Source organism: Parasteatoda tepidariorum, chromosome 5 (assembly GCF_982258835.1).
Source record: "Parasteatoda tepidariorum strain Cologne lab strain chromosome 5, Ptep-v5.0, whole genome shotgun sequence".
NCBI classification, from domain to species: Eukaryota; Metazoa; Arthropoda; class Arachnida; order Araneae; family Theridiidae; genus Parasteatoda; species Parasteatoda tepidariorum.
The window spans coordinates 15,149,222-15,164,476 of NC_141759.1; the positions used below are offsets into that span (position 1 = coordinate 15,149,222).

General features: G+C 30.3%; 1 protein-coding gene across 3 annotated transcripts in view; it reads right to left on the reverse strand.

Moving 5' to 3' along the window:
* Positions 1-15,255, reverse strand: part of LOC147808594 (uncharacterized) — a 120,059-nt gene that overhangs the window by 8,625 nt on the left and 96,179 nt on the right. The window lies entirely within an intron of this gene.

The following is a 15,255-nucleotide window of genomic DNA, read 5'->3' on the forward strand; positions in this document are numbered from 1 at the left end:
TACCGTAACCTTGACCTGTTCCTTGACTGTAGCCTCCGGCTCCTGCCCCAGATCCAGATCCTGCACCATAACCTTGTCCTGCTCCTTGACCTGTTCCTTGACTGTAGCCTCCGGCTCCTGCCCCTGATCCAGATCCTGCTCCATAACCTTGTCCTGCTCCTTGACCTGCTCCTTGGCCTGCTCCTTGACCATATCCTGCTGCTCCTGCACTCGCAGATGCTGCTGCTCCTGCGCTGGAGGACACTTCATTTTCAGAAGAAACTTGAGAAAACATTCTTACGAGACTTCCAATTTCGTTCAAAAAGGTCTGGTCAACTGCTCCAGTAGTTTGCAAGAAGGCTCCTCTTAATGCGTCTATAATTGCCTGGATCTTAACGCCATTGGGAACACCAATGTTTTCCGAAAAAGCTATTTCTGATACAGACGAAGCAAAGGCCATGTTTAAAGCTTGCAATTTCGATCTTGAATTAGTAGGATTTCTTTCAATTGAGAGAATTATAGTGTCGCTAATTGAAGAAATGTCATCCATCTGAGATGAAGATAGAGTTCCAGATTGGGCCATGGCTGCGTTGAAGGCTCCAATGAAACCTTCCGCCAGCTGTGTGTTGTCCCATGGACTTGCAGCCTTCAGAGGTGATACACTCCAAAGGCAAAGAACAAGAAATAGAAGAGAAAATCGAGTAGGCAACATATTGATTATTAGTCAATCTTCAGCTGTTCTCAATCGAGTGATTTTGCTAGGCTGTTGGCTGTCTTTTTATACTGCTTTTTTCGTAACTTGTCGAAAAGGCAAGTCACGAGAAAAAGGATTCCACCTGTTTTTTTACTGTGCAGTTGAACAAGACGCAGTTAAGTTCGTGATACTAAATGTTCCACCTGTTTTTCTAGAACGTAGGTTAGAAATTTTCACCTGTTCATGAATATGTAGTAATTCCTTGCTGCTTTTGCTTACTCAAATTTATTTAGCATTCCACATTTTTCCCGTTTAATTTTCTCATAAAATTTTCCTTACAATTACACCTTTACTCCTTTAATTACACCTTAATTAACCCTAATTAATTACACGTTTCTTAAATTGTGAAAAAAACATTTTTTTAAAAATTATTATTATTATAAATATTTTTTCGCTACCATTGCAAATCAAATATTGACATTAAAGAAAAAGAAAATTCAAAACCAATTTTCATGCATTAAAATCATTTCAAGTTCGAAAGTATTAGCAAATTAGAATTATTTATAAACAGAAATCCTTCTTATCATTAGCAATCTATAGAGTAATTTATAAGAAAACTTTTGATGTAGTTGTCTATATTGAACAACGTTGATTTATTAGGATCTTGTAAGCTCCTACACAAAATAAGTTACACAAATGAATGAAAATTCCATAAATATTCTTCAATATTAGTATGCGATTGCATAGAAAACATAATTAGTGATAATAATTGTGAAATCAATTTAACAGTTCTAAAGATTAACAGGGCAATTTAACAGTCAACACTAACAGTGCAAATAGTCTTAACCAGGAAGCGTAAACAACAGCAGCTATAAAATAGTCAGAGTTGTAATCTCATTTATTTTCATTTTTAAACACGTCAAGTAATTAAAATGTACTAATCATAAATAATTTTTCGTTTTCTGCAGCAAAATTTTTAATTTTTTTATTTAATTAATTTTTATTTTTAATATGGATTTCTGCGGGACTTTTTTGAAAAATGTGGCAAAAATTACATTTACTTTTAAAATAGAAAACCCATTTTTTTAAAACTGTATGGATTTTACAAAATTTTACGCTCTTTTTATCAAAACAATTATATTTATTAATTATAAATTTTCATAATAAATTTTGAAATAAATTTTTTCACTCTAGGTGCTTATGTGTATTTTTAGACACTATAGTAGATAAAATATTTTTTAAATCCTCCCCCCTTATTGGAAGTTTGTAATATTTTTCATTGTCATTAGGCAATAACATTAGACATAGAGCCTAGATACACAGTTGAGCTCACTAATAGCACGCATTTTTTTTTAAACTCGGATTTACTTTTAAATATTTATTACATTGCTAAATCCAAAGCAGTTCTCGAACAATTTGGAACCTGATATCTGAAAATAAGTCTATTACCGATGAAATTTAACAAATAGCTCGAAGTGGGAATTTTAACCTTTAACTGAGCATTTTGGTATGAATTACAAGCCACAGCAAACAGATGCAGAGATGCCGACTTGCACCGTTTCGTAAAATCCCATTTTCTACTGGTAACGAAATATAAGTTCTTTAGTTTATTATTTTTCATTATAATTAATTTTTCCACCACTACGTATCAGAAATTCTAAATATCGTACGAATACAATTTTATCTAGTGGTGTCATTCAGCCACCACACAGTCTGCTGAACACAAAAAGTTTTTACTACAACAGATAAAATCATGATGGATGCGATAGGGGCTGATGCGTGAACCAAGTGCCCAGTTAAGTCGAATAAAGAAGAACTAGTGGTGACACTTTTAACCCTTTGACGGTTATGAACGAGTTCAGCTCGCAATCGAATCGTGCCTCATAATGCGCGCAAACGAGTTCCGTTCGGGAGCAAGATTTTGACCGTAATGGTTAGTAACGAGCATTACTCGCGTAGTGAAATTTTTCCCCAATGCGCGCTGACGGGCTGTGCTCGTTCACCATTATTATTCTGCATTGACTATGTTAAAAACGAAAAGTACGTAAAAACTGTTATTTATATGTACTACAAATACTTTAAGAAATTTTTAAAACACGTGAGGTGAGCTATCTACCGCATCCAGAGATGCCAACTTGCTCCACTTTGTAAAATAGTATTTCCTAGTGATGGCGAAAGTCAAGTTACTTTCAGTTTAGCATTTCTGCTTTTAAGTAATTTTTTCACCAATAAATATAAAAAACTATAAGTAACATATAAAATTCACCGTTAAAACAGCAATCTACTGGTTACTCTATTAAAAAGTAGGCGTATAACTGTCCTTCTCCAACGAAATTTGCTACCACTTTATTATAACAATTCCAGAAGACGGATCTGTTGGCATCGCCAGAGAAGGGTGACATTTTTGGAAGAACGGAGGAGGAAAACAGATGCCACTTTCGACTACTGTTTGCACGTAATACTGTGCATTTCCCTGACCGTCAAAGGGTTAAACAGTGGGCGTAAATATTCTTCAATTAATATGAATATGCGTAAATATGTTCAATTAAAATGTCTATTTAGGTGAAACAGTGCGAAAAAAAAAATAAACAGACCTACCTGAAGGACTTTTGATCTAATGATCTGATCTGCACGTTCTAGGTAGGTATGTACTTTATTTACGTCGCACTAGAGCTGCACAATGGGCTATTGGCGACTGTCTGGGAAACATCCCTGAGGATGATCCGAAGACATGCCTTCGCAATTTTGATCCTCTGCAGAGGAGGCAGCTCCCCTGCTTTGGTAGCCTGACGACCAGCATGTGAAGTCGAGCACTTAACAGTAGAACAGTTTAACGAGGACCGATACCGCTCACCCTCGGTCCCTACGCAGGCTGATCAAAGTAGTCCCCTCCCACTTACTGTTCGCAGCCAGTGAGTTTAAGCCCAAAGTTTGAACCCCTTAAAGTTAATAATAATTTTTTGCGAACGTCGCCATATCTTGAGAAAATTTTAAACGAAGTGAAAAATTTTAGCACGTAATTATTATAAAATTCGCTTATCAAAGAGAGATTTTATTTAAAAAAATTAGTTTTAGAAAATAATCATTATTCTTAATTATTTTATTTACTAACAGTTTAAACCATTTTGTATTATAAGGTATGCAATTTTTTTACATCATTTAAAAAAATGTATTTTACGTGGCAAAATTCAAAATTTGGACGAAATCGCTGAGAAATGAAATTGTAAAAATGCGACTCATTTGAAATTCGATATAATTTTTAATATATATGAATTAATAAAAATGCAACATGAAAAATCGTTTACCAGTCAAATCTGTTTACTCTATTAAACGGAAAGTCCCTTATATGAAAATAAATAGTAAAACATTAATAAATAAAAAAATTTACAAATTTATAATCTTAAATTTATAAAAACATCTAAAATAAAATTCTCTATTCAATATTTTAGTGAGTATATATTTTTTGAAGTTTTATTAAATACAGTTGAATACAGAATGTTATGATTGATTTTTGTCTTGATGTAATTCGTTTGATATTGAATTATGCGTTTGATAAAACTAACGAAGTCTTATGTTAACAAATTTTGGGTAGTTTGAAAAATATGAGTTCCTAATGAATAATGAATTTAAAATAAAAGGATTAATTTTTGAAATAAAAAAGCGTCAATAAGATCGTAAAAAAATTGTAAAGATCTGAAATTGGCGTAATTCGAAAAAAATCAGGCAGTCATTAAGGATTATAATTGACTGCAAATGGAAGCAATTGGTAATCAAAAAAGCTGATGCAACTTAAGCACTTAGGAATTCACAAAATAAACGAATTGTTTATTTGATAGAGAAAGTTTTTAATTAATTAGAAACGAAATGCTGCTTTTTTGCCTATCTTCTTTTTGAATATTTATGAAATTTTATAAGAAACATAATTCCGTTTCAATTAAATCTGCCGTGATTATTATTGAGATTTCGAACCGATCATTAAATTAATAAAAAAAATTTAAGGATTAATTATTTTTAAGAACTAGAGAATCATTAATGATACTTGACTCCAAATAGAAGCAATTGTTAATTTAAGTTAACTAATGCAACTTAAACTCTTATGAACTCAAAAAAATGAACGAAAAGTGTGCTTAATTAATAAAATTGATAATTAATTCGAAATGAAATGCTGCGTTTCTTTCCCTGTTTTCCATTTGAATATTTATGACGATTTTATGAGAAATATTATTCCGTTTCAGTTAAATCTGCATTGATTATCATTGAGATTGCGACCTGTCATCAGAAAAACGCATTTAACGAGTTGCAGGTGTCACTTTTATCACCAAAACCGCAATAAAATCTATCGCTGTTGTCGATTTTATTGATGTATTTATCATGCTGGCTACTTTTATTGAAAATATTTTGTCAATTTTTCTCAGGTGCACATCGAAAGTTATGGATTTTTTCGAAAGCGTATGATGTTTCATTAATATTTAGTGTGGCTCATAAGATCATAAAGCAAGTTGAAATGCGATAAAAAGTGAATATCAATGGAAATATAAATTAATATATTCATGCAATCAGATAAAAAAATTGTTTTTCCTCATGGTTCTGTAGATTAAGCTGCTTTTTTATGTGTCCCTTGGGTAATTCATGAGCACCCCGTAGAAATTCCATTTTTTTTTTCTGTCGCAAAAAAAAGAGAGAAAAACATTTTCTTCATCCTACCTAAGCTATGAAAAATAACGCCAAAAAGTTTGTCTTTCAGAGAGGTAAGTTTTCATTCAAAACTACCAAGTAAGTTCTTCTGTAAGTAGTAATCAATTAATTTGATGTAAGTCGGGAAACTTTATATTTTTAGCATAAAACGCGTGTTTAAGAAAATGGACATAGGTTAAAGAAGCGTGTTTGAGACATTGAACATAGCTCAAAATGCAGAGATATCAATTTACTTTGAATAACGGATAAATATTTTCGGGGGTAGTAATTTAATGTATGAGATTCTTGATTTAGTAAATTCGATCTATGGACTTATTTCTCCCAACTACTAAATAAATTATAGGCTTTTGTGATACGCCATTTTGTTACAGTTAAGTCGTGTTGAGCCTTTTAAAAAGGAGGCAGGCAAAATTATTCGAAAATCTGCAAATTTTAATTTAAAATTCTCTACCGTTTTTTTTTAACTTTTGAATATTTAATATATCCTCGAGCAAGCTGCTTATTATCATTTCCAATTAACTTAATCTTTTTCGAGCAAAGTGCTCGAACTACTTATTCATCAAACCCGCGCAGCGTTAAAAAAATATATTAAAATAAACTTTAAAACAAATTCATCACGAATAGAAAAGGGACCGCTTTTCGGCATAGGAGCCCCGTTCCATAGCTTCGCTATTTTTGTAAATTATTACTGTTAACTCATGCAATCTCTGAATTCAACTCAAAGCACAGAGGATAAAAACGAGTAGCACAGGTCCTCTTCATTAACCATCATCTTGAATTATCTGTTAATGAGCCTTTTAAAGTAGTGACAGAAATAAAAGCAGTATGTTTTAGATATTGATTCGCAACTATTCGATATAATCTTTTGCTGAAAGCACAGCAGTTGAAGTCAGTGTATAGTTTGTTTCGATTCCCAAAACTTAAAAATTTGAGAATATGAAAGCGTGCAGAATAAAGTACAAAGGGTAGGAAAGAGTAAAGACTTTTAGCAATCTACGATCAGCTTGTGACCTTTGAACTCCGATTTCCCCTTGATGGGTCATTAATAATTTCGTATATGTTATATTTATGCACGTATATGTATGCATGTATATATATGCATGTTATATATATGCATGTATATAACATATATTATATTTAGGGTGCCAAAATAAATAAAAACAAATATTTTAAATTTTTGGATATATTTTGTACGTTTAACTTAATTTCAATTATGTCAGTACACTTTATGAAAATTCTAGAATCGAGTGAGGGAGGCTGATTTAACTAATCTTTAACCCCTTGGGGACGGGTGATTCAGAAAAGCATTCGTACAAAATCAGAATCAAGTTGCAATTAAATAAAAAACGGTAACTTAAATGTAGTCGTTACTAATTTGACAGACTTACTTTGCTTTTATTTTAATTATTGTTAGTTTAATCATATATATAATCAATGTTAATTCAAAGTATAACTAAATAGTTTTATTTTGAACTAAGTAATGGTGAATTAAATAAATCAAAAAATTATAACTCCGCCCACAAATAAACTGCTAAAGAAATACTTTGATTACCAGTTTTATCTTCTTACCCTGATTGATACGGTTTTTTGCTGTCACGTATTTGTGACAGTCGGCGCGAAAGGGTTAAGTTAATGGAAAACAATAGTTTTGAAAGTTAAATTTAAAAAGTTATCTTTTTGTAAGCTTTTTTTCCCAATTCAGACTATTCAAGATAACTTTAAATTATGGAGGTGCGAAGAAAAGTGTACGATAAGTACTATGAAAAAAACATTTAACATTCGATAACTTCGAATTATTCAAGAACTAGTAATTTTTAAAATTGTGGTAAAAAAAATTCTAGTTCTACGTCTAATTCGAGTAAAAAAAATTCAAGTAAAAAAGAAATCTACGGGGCACTTTGCAGCTCACAGAAATGAAAATATAGAAATACATATTTGGCGTGCTGAAAGAGAAATTTTTTTTTTCGTGAATGTAGCAAGTATTTCCGAAATACTAATTTTTTCGAAAGTTATTTAAATCCAGTGCGCTCTTTAATGATTTTTCTAACTTTTTTTTTGCATCAAATGACTGTGATTCTAAACATTCTGCCGTATCTACTTTTTACGCGTTTTGAACAAGTTTCTTCTAGTAGGAGCTAAGTTTATCCTTCAATGTTTTAATCGTTCATTACTTTGATCTAAAATCATTTCTTAAATCACTACTTCAAAAAGATTATTTTTTAAACTACTACTATAAAAAAGATTTTTTTTTTCATGAATGTAGTAAGTATTTCCGAAATTCCACTTTTTTCGAAAGTTATTTGAAATCAGAGCTCAATTTACTGATTTTTCTAACTTTTTTTTCCTTTTTACATTAAAATGACTGTGATTCTCAACATTCCGCCCTATCTACTTTTTACGCGTTTTGTAAAAGTTTCTTCTAGTGGGTGCTAAGTTTATCCTTCAATGTTTTATTCTTTTATTAATTTGATTTAAAATCATCTCTTAAACCACTACTTCAAAAAGATTATTTATTAAACTACTACTACAAAAGAGATATTTTTTTCCCAAGAATGTAACAAGTATTTCCGTAATTCAAATTTTTTCGAAAATTACTTAAAATCAGAGCTCTCTTTAATGATTTTTCTAAATTTTGTTTTTTTGCACTAAAATGACTTTGAATCTAAACATTACGCCCTATCTACTTTTTACGCGTTTTGGAAAAATTTCTTCTAGAGGGAGTTAAGTGTATCCTTCAATGTTTTATTCCTTCATTAATTTGATTTTAAGTAATTTTTATAAACCACTACTTGTAAATTATTCAAAAACTTATATAAAAAGCTGTTTTGTTCTATTCAACTCTTGACAAGGCTTTTAAAATGTTAACGAAATTACCAGAGTTGCCAACTTGCACCGCTTTGTAAAAAAATATTTTCTAGTGGTAAATAAATTTAAGTTATTTATAGTTTCATATTTAATTATTTTTGTCACCACTATAAATCCAAAACTCACAATGCCGTAGGAAACGAATCTTTATAGCGATTACCTCGCGGGGACACTTTTAAGGAGTGGGGCAAATTATTCCTATTCTATAAGTTTTATTATTTAATTGACTGCCGATTTATTAATTCTTTTGCAGAAAGCGAAGCAGTTGGCATTCCAGAATTACTAAAAATTATGTACCCATTAATTCTAAATTGCCTACCACTCCATAAAATAATTTGCTAAAAAAGCGTAGTAATTGGCAGCCTTTGAATATTATTTATATCTCACTAGAATTTTTTTTTTTAATTTATCTCTGATTATTAGTTTGTCAGATCAAGGACGAGCTGACATCGAGAGTAACAAAAAAAAAGTAAATATTAGATTATGACATTTATAAATCTCAAAATTTAAATAGAAATTTTTGAAAATATTAAAAAAAATTGACGAAAGATAGAAACCGTTTCAAACTCAAACTGTTGTAATTATGTAAGGTAATCGTAATGCATCTACAGTTCTCCCTCACATATGTATAAATTATAAGATTAATCCATTTTAAGTTTACTTCAAAATTTCTTACCCCCTTCTCCCTTCATTATCCTAATCAATTTAGAGAAAATAGCCCGGCTGCTTAGGTACTCTGTATTTAATGCTTAATTCGGTAAGATCTACAGATCTGAAAACTTTCATCGCTTTTTGGGAAAATTTATACGAGTGGTAGCTAAGCATATCCTTTAATGCATTATTTTCAGGTTACAACATTTGATTTTGCGTTAATTTTTACACTACTACATGAAAATGACTCAAAAGATGATATGAAACGATTCGCTTTCCTGCAATAGGTGAGACTTACCAAAAATTGGCAAAATTAGAGAAAATTCTGAAAGTTTTTCTTTTTAATTGCTACCACTCAACAAAGTATTTTGAGAAAGATGTAGCAGTTGGCAACCCTGCATCTATAATCATTGACTATACTTCGCATTTATTTGTTCCTATTGTGTTATACGTACTGTATTCTTAAGTGTAAATTTTATTATTCTGTATAATTAGCCCCTTTACCACAGGGTCAAACGTGGAAGATTAGTATGGTTTTCCTCTCCCTTTAACGCAAATGCGGGTTGGTTACAGTCTATCCCAATGCTTTATCCACGAGTTCCTTTGTCTTCTCGGCGTCGTTCAAATTACAAGGCTACGAACATTTATAGTTGTAAACTCAGAATCTGGTCAGCTGCTCAACGTTGGTTAAAAAAAAAAAAATGTTACGTTACATATAGTCAATTATTTCTTAAATCCATGTAATCGCTTATGTCATTGTTATTATTATGCTGACCAATGTCCAGCAAAGGGCAGAGTCTCCTAACTATTACAAAACAAAATTATAGTATTTGAACACTGAATTTTATAATCAGTGTTCAACAAGTGTAAGTTCAGTATTCGGCTTATGCTACCAATGAGCGAAAAATTCATTATTTTGAAAATGAACATAGCAAGTTGACTTACAGCCCGAAAAAGGCGGTATGTACTAAATTTAATAATGTATAAGGCCCATTTTTATTTGAAAAAAAATTCACCTTCTTTTCAAAAATTCATTTTCAACAAAACATTCACCTATTTCAATATGAACATAGCAAGTCGGCTTATATCCCGAAAAGTACGATATTCAATTTGCTTAATAATGAATAAAAAGCATTTTTATTTACAAAAAACTGCAAAATTTATAATTGTTTTTCAACAAGTGTGAGTTCAATACACGACTTACACAGCCAATAAGCGAAAACTTTTCCAATTTGAAAATGAACAGAGTAAGTCGACTTACAACTCAGAAAATATGCTGTTTCCTAAATTTAATAATGATAAGACACATTTTTGTTATAAAAAAATTACGAAATTCATAATTGTTTTCCAATTAGTGGGAGTTAAGGACTCGACTTGTATACCCAGCAAGCGAAAAATTTACCAATTTAAAAATGAACATAGACGGTCGACTTATTGCATGTAAAATAAGCTGACTTATAGCCCGAAAAATTAACTAATTTGAAAATTAGCTTTATATGGCGATTTATAACCCGAAAATTACAGTACGCAATCGGTTTAATAATGTATAACACGCATTGTTATTTCAAAATAATTGAAATTTTTAATCGATTTCGATTAAGTATGCATTCAGGTCTCGACTTTTAATCTAATAATCGAAAATTCACTAATTTGTAAACAAACATAAGAAAAACAATTTTATTGCTCGAAAATTACGGTATACATTTAGTCTAATGTAAAACATATATTGTTATTTCTTAAAAAAAATATAAATTTATTATTGGCTTCCAATAAATATGAGTTCAAGGCTTGACGTACTCAATCATTAAAAAAAAATTCAGCAATTTTAAAGTGAAAAAAAGTGGTCGATCTTTTGCAAAAATACAGTATGCATTTCTTACCTATATATATAAAAATGAATGTGTGTCTGTGTGTGTATGTCTTTTATAGACTCCTAAACCATGCGACAGAAAGCGATGAAATTTGCCATAGAGATAGTTTTAAGCACGAGAAAGGTCACTGTCAACATTAGAACATTCTGCTGCAAATCGTTCTTGCAGGATGAGCGAAAAACGGAATGGAATTTTCTGAATGGTTAAGCGTTAGCCAGTGTTTTAAATTTAGCGATTCAATTTTCACATATTTTAGAGATAACATCAGTGATAATTGCTAGCATATAGCTCTATTTGAACAAAAAATAGTTAATTGGGTATACTATAGCCTACGTCACAGGTTGTGTTATTCCTACTAAATTTAACCCATGAACGGCATTTTCTGCGAGCCTAACTTCAAGCCACAAATAAACAAACGAAGTGTTTGATTGTTTAAATAGCTGCTCGCCAGATTTTATTGCATTATAAAGAAAAGTAATTGATATTCGATTTTTGATTAATAATTGATTTATGTGGATAGTGGCATAGAATTTAGAATTGCGTCATGGTAAATGTTATTCCTACTAAGTGGAAGTAGTTGTGTTTTTTTATATTATACCCAATTGCACGTATTTATATATTTAATTATTTTATATTCGCTGTGTCAGATGAATTCAATGAACATTTCGAAGTAGCACGAGTTATTTACGTCATCAAATTTATACTTTGTCTGATGCTACGCTATTTTATTTTATACATATTAATTCTTTTAAAAGTGTTTCTAAAAAATGCACTTTTTTGACATCAATGAAAAAGAATGAAAAAGAAAAAAAAATTTATTTATTCAAAAGCTAAAATTAATAGGTAAGTGGTACTAATTCGTTTGGGATATGCATAAAAACTCGACGCCAATGAGGCTTAATTACGCCAATGATGTTTAATTAATTAAGGTAATATATGCATATTGAAGTAAGAGAAATAATCTATGTACTAGAAAGAAAAAGAAATGGAGTAAAGGTATTTATTTGTCTAGAAGAACCGTTAGAAGTCATCTTATTATCATTGACGACAATGATGCTTAATTAATGTTGGTAATATGTATTAATTGAAATTTAAAAAAAACTTCTGTACTAAAAGGCGAAAATAAGGAGAAAAGCTCTTTGGGTAACCGTAAAAAATCTGCACATTACCATTGACATTAATGCTTAATTAATAATGATAATCTGTATTAATTGAAATAATATTAAATAAGCTTAATGCTAAAAAGCCATACCCATGGAAGAAAGATTAATGGGAAATTCGCTTAAGAAAACATTAAGATATCGCCATTCACAGATGACGCCTAATTCATATGTATCACTGACGGTAATATGTACTACTGGTATTTTGGTAATTGGCGATTTAGTTTTGATAAGAATTCTCGAGTTTTCCTTATGGCTATATCACACGAGAGAAAATATGTGCAACTGCAAGTGTAACTGCAAGTGTAAGTGCAACTGTAAGTGAAATTTCTCCAAAAATTGCTCGTGTGATATAGAAATCACGGTTGCACGAAATATCTGCAACCGTTCAGGCAATTTCTTTCATGAACCAATCAGATCGTTTGCTTTTTATGACGTTTCAATTTTATGTGATGACATATACAAATGTAAATAAAAATAGCGGCGACGTTAGGAAGAGGATGATCGGATGAAATTTTTTTATAGATGAGACGGAACAAGTTTTTAGTTTAATAATAACATTTCCTTTAAAATGAAAGCATTAAAAATACTTTCGCACTATGAGATGACCATCTCAATGCAGTTGATGTACTACCATAACAGGAACCTGCACACGGTTTTAGTATCGGTGAGTATAGTACACTATTTTTGCGATAAATTTTCTTTTAAAATATTTATTTATTTTAAGCTAATAAAATTAAAACTTATTATAATTTGTTCCGATCAAAGTTTTAATTACTTTAAATAGAAATAATTTCTATTTTTATATATGTAAATAATTATACTGGCGAAAAGTTTTACTTTGAAATATTAGCCAAGCAACTCGCCAAACTTTGTTTCAGTATTATAACATAAAATATAATAATGATTATATTTCTTTATTTTTAAATTTTAATTTTTGTTTCTGTTGATTGTAAAAGCATGTGTCCGATTATTTGAAAATTTTATAATTATTAGTGAAATAATTATTTTATTCTTCCCTAAGAGTTCTTTTAATTTTTGAAAATCTCATTTTAAAACAAGTTAGAAAATATGTGTGGTAAATATTTACCTTGTTTCTCACAAAGTTACCCCATTTTCCAGTAATTATTGAAAAGTATTACAAGAAAGGTAGTATATTATATATAAAAAGTAATTTTTAAAAATGCAAATTCCCAATCTCCTTGTCTGTTTCTACATTCATCCCTTTTATTTTTTTTTTGTGTATGATGATTTGCATAATATTTTGTTTATAATTATTCAAAGTTAACTAATGATACTTTACTTTTTATTTATACTTCACATTTATCTCTTGATACTTAGCTTTTCTATAATGACAGTAAGTATGTAAGTGTACCTTACTAATTTTTCAATATACTTACATTTTTAAGAGTCTTCGTTTATAAATACAATTTATTTTCCTTGAAACAAATTTCAATCCAAACATAAGAACTACAAAACTAAACACACCTGCCATCTTTCATTAGTGTATAGAATAATTTTAGAACTATAATCAAAATATCTGTCAAACTTAAAGTAAGTTTAAAAGGGATACCTAAGGACTTAAATGATTTCAAATTAATGGCATTTAATCTTCCTTATTCTAATAATGTATTGGTGAAATTTTATCATGAAAGTGATTTCTTTCTTTTATTTCAGATATTTCGTATAATCCTGTAAGGTTTATCTGGTAAAGAAGGAAAGAGATGTAATACTGTTTTTATGGAAGAAATTAAAAAATAAGAAATAAAAATGAATAATGTTCTAAATGTTTCACTTGACAATAAATGTTTTATTTTTTAAATTGATTCTTGTATTATTTAAAATGCAAAACAAAACACGTAAAAGGCTATAACAAAATAATATGATACATAAAAAGAATGTTCTTAATAAAATATTGTTTTTTTCTTAGTTATTAATAAATTTTAATCTATATACTGCATATTACAATAAATTTGTCCCAAAATAAATCCTATAATTTTTAATTAAATTATCTTATACCAATAATGAATGTTTTAAATTTTACAATAATAAAATGTAAGTATGACATTGAAAATCCTCTTATATTTAAAAGCAATTTTACTAAGAAAGTGGAAAAAATAATTTTCATAAAAGTGATATTCCTGATATGCAATGTGTAAATGAATAAAATTGATGATCCCTTCATGTAATGTAAATTAATTTGATGAAAATAAAATTCTGAGACATTGTAGTATACACAAGTCTGACATTATTTATTATGTATTTTTTAGACTCAATTTAAAAAATAGAATTGATTTGATAGATCTAATAGTTTTGATGTTATAAATATTTTATGAGTGAAAGGTAATTCAAAAATTTTATATTTCATACATTAAACCATCATTTCTTCTACAGAAATATTTCAAAGGACTATGTTTTTGAATTAAGCTTAAAAAATAAATTTGAAGAAATGCCTTACTTGATTAGCTAGCAATGTCAGTTGCATAAAGTGGTATAAGTCATAAAATTGTCCTTTCTACACATGAAACTTTTTATAAATTTTCGAATTGTTAAACTATTAAATCAGACAGCTTGTTTTTATTCTCATTCAATTTAGTGTTTACATAGATAATGATACAGCACTTGCCTAGCTAGCATGTTACATAGTAAATATATATAAATAAACTATGCTTTTTCAGGGTGCGGAGCCAAATCTTTCAACAAAAAATAAGCAACTTTTAAGAACATTTTAGGCACTCAAAAAATATTTTAAAGCTCTAGGTAAATTGACAAAATGCAAAATAATTCTCAGACTTTACATGATCATGATAAAATAACTAGAATTTGACAAAGAACTGTTTTCTTGATTATATTAGCCATTAAAAAAATGATCAAGAGATTTTTCGGTTCGATTTCAGAGGGTGGAAAATAAAGCCTGAAATTGAGAATATCTTGCAAAATACAGCATGAGAGAGCAAGAATCTCACCGAACCCAGCTCACTAGACGCACATGCGGACTCGCAAGTATTTCACCAAACCTGTAAAATGATTGGCGCTTTCATACGCAATGGACTGACGGTACGCTGAAATTGATCATGGTTGAATGAATTCTGCTATTGTTAATTTACGTCGCACTAGAGCTGCACAATGGGCTATTGGCGATGGTCTGGGAAACATCCCGGAGGATGATCCGAAGACATGCCATCACAATTTTGATCCTATGCGGAGGGGATGGCACCCCCGCCTCGGTAGCCCGACGACCTGCGAACGGAGTTGAGCACTTTGCGGTAGCACAGTTTAGCGAGGACCCATACCGCACACCCTCGGTCCCTACGCAGACTGATCCAAGTGGTCACCCACC